Source organism: Microtus oregoni, unplaced genomic scaffold (genome assembly GCF_018167655.1).
Source record: "Microtus oregoni isolate MIOR12 unplaced genomic scaffold, Mior012 000091F_ref0000469, whole genome shotgun sequence".
Lineage (NCBI taxonomy): Eukaryota > Metazoa > Chordata > Mammalia > Rodentia > Cricetidae > Microtus > Microtus oregoni.
In genome coordinates, this window is record NW_024544600.1 from 890,212 (window position 1) to 892,963 (window position 2,752).

The following is a 2,752-nucleotide window of genomic DNA, read 5'->3' on the forward strand; positions in this document are numbered from 1 at the left end:
GTTCTGACCCCAGCTCCTCCCCCCAGGCCCCGCCCTCCCTGCTGCCCACTAGGACTGAGCATTGTCTGTAAGTGCCTGGGGTCTGGGATGCCCAGAGTGTGGACTAGGTTGCAGGAAGGAGGAAGAGGGGAGGAGGTATTTTTTGCAGTTGGAGGAACCCTGGTGGCAGATGGAGGCGCCACTTCTGCTTCCCTACAGCAATCTAGGGAGAGAGACGGCTTCTGGGTCCCTGGCTGGAAGATAATGCCAAAGCCTGTGCTTCTGTGGCTCAGTTCCCGGACCAGCTGTGTGACCTTAGGAAGCTGCTTTTACCTCTTCAAATCTCAAGGTGCCTTGTCTGCAAAACGAAGAATAGTGATACAGTCCCTGGGCCCTCAGGGACTCCTGAGAGGAGGACTGTAGCTGCAGAGTGATTGGGAGTTGAGGTCCAACAGCGGAGGCTTCAGCAGCAGCTCTCTCAGCTGCTCTAACCCAAGAGGACAGGAGGGGCAGGGCTGGAGGAGAAGGGACCTTTAGTCTGACTTTAATGGTTTTAGCATGCCAGTGCACAGCCCCCAATGGCCCTCAGAATCAGGCCAGTGTATCATCTCCCAGAAGAGCTGAGGAACACACAGATTAGGTCCTGGGCTGGAGGATGGGGCCAGGGTAAGGACTTGGTTTTGCTGTGGCGTGACTATCCCCATTGCCCTAAAATGTCCTAGACAAACTTCTTAATCTGTTTTGATCCTTGGTTTCCATAATCCTCAAATAGAGAAGAGTGCCTGTGTACTTCATTTTGTGATTAAAACTTTGGGCCTCAAATCCCCCAATCCTCCTGCCTCAGTTTGCCAAGTCGGGAGCCACCCTACCGAGTTGAATATAGGGACAGCTATTTTAGGGGCTGCTGGGTCACATTCCAAGTCAGTATTTCTTGGACATTCCTGATAATGATTCTAAGAGTAAATCATCTGACGCCGTCCCCTCATTTATAGACGAAACCACGGGATTCTTGCTACATGTGATGCGCAGGCTTCTTCTCTCTGTCTTCAGTTTCCTTTCTCCTTTTCTCCTCATGCCCACACCACCCCTCGTTCATGCTAGGCACATGCAGTATCACCAAACCACAGGTCTCACCTTCCTGTTTCTACTTATGTGATAGTGTGCATCTCTCAACGGGCACTCAGGAGATACTACAGGTTCAAGGCCGGCCTCCTCTACACACTGAGTTCCAGGCTAGTCTACAGAATGAGATCTTTCTCAAGCAAAACCAAACCAAACCACACCTTTGTCTCTGGCATGCCGGTCTACTTCGGTAAGGAGGGTTAGTTTCAGGCCTCGCTTTGATCTAATAACTTCGTACTTCAGATGGATCCCAACAAGCATTGCGTCAGCTCCAGAACTGATGATCTGGGGCTGTGTCTTGAGCAGTTATCATTGTGCGTTACACACTGCACTGCTGAGGGCTCCTAGGATGTTTTCTCCTTTAGCCCTTAGCTCAGTATGCTAGATCAAGACCTAGAGACGGTGGTCACTTGCCCAAGGTCACACAGCTAGTCTGTGACCCGAGTGAATAGCTGACCTCCTGTTATCTCAACCCCAGAGTCCCACGTCCCCTGGCCCCTAGGGTGGAAGTACCTGCGTTGGACAGTGTTACGAGAGGCCAGTGTCTTTGGTTTCTCATACCCAACAAAGGCTTCCGACTGCCTCTTGACCAACACAGGTGTGTTCTCGACTGGACCATTCACTCCAACTAACATCCCCAGATTTAGCAAATAAAAAGTTAGGTATGTGAATTCAATTTGAATTTCAGATAAACAACGGGGGTAATTTGTTAGGGTAAACATGCCTCCTGCAGGGTGTTCTTGGAATTTATAACAAAAGGCATGCCTTTCTTTCCCCTTCCCAACTGTCACCAGGCGGGTGGTGGCTAAGTACTTCAGGGGTAAACTGGGAGGTGAAAGGAACAGGGACAGAGGAGACACTGAACGAACTACGTCCTGGGTGAACTTATAAGGAAACAGGGATGGGGTCTGGAGAGATGGCTAAGCAGTTAAGAGCGTGTGCAGCTCTTGGAGAGGACCCAAGTTTAGTTCCCAGCGCCTAGGTGGGCTGCACACCACGGCCTGTAACTCCAGCTTCAGGGGATTCCCACGCCCCCTTCTGACCTCTGTGGACAGCTACACTTATAGGATTCCTCCCTAGACCTCACAAACAGACGTAAACATGCATAACTTGAAATAAAAAATAAATCTTAAAAAATAAAAAGTTAAGAAGGACATAGGGGAAGCTGTTCTTCCAAGGATGAACAGAGGTCCCTCGATGTGGCTGCCTCCTCCTAGTTCAGTGGGTCCCTCTAAGATCAGGCTGGAGATACCTAAAAGGATGGAATTGACATCCCAGAGCGTCCTGGAAGTCGCCAGTTAGACATAACACATCTTCTTCCCAGACTGTCAATTTTACCCGAGGATGTGGCGGCAGACCCACTATTTGATATTAAGAATGTGATGGGGTCAGATGCAAACGTCCCAGGAACGTTCATGATAAAACCCGAGACAGCAAAGAGGGGTAAAGGGATGTTTTGCTTTTAAGAAATGGGTGAGAACTGCAGCGAGCTAGCCAGGCGTCGGGGCGCAGGGCGCGACGCACCCAGGCCTGCGCCGGGAGGGAGAAAGTGAAGCTGAGAGCAGCCACTCCCAGCCTTGCTGGAATGCAGTTGGAGGGGTGGGGGGGCGAGCCGGGAGCGCGCGGCTCCCAATCACGGGCGGCGGAGGAG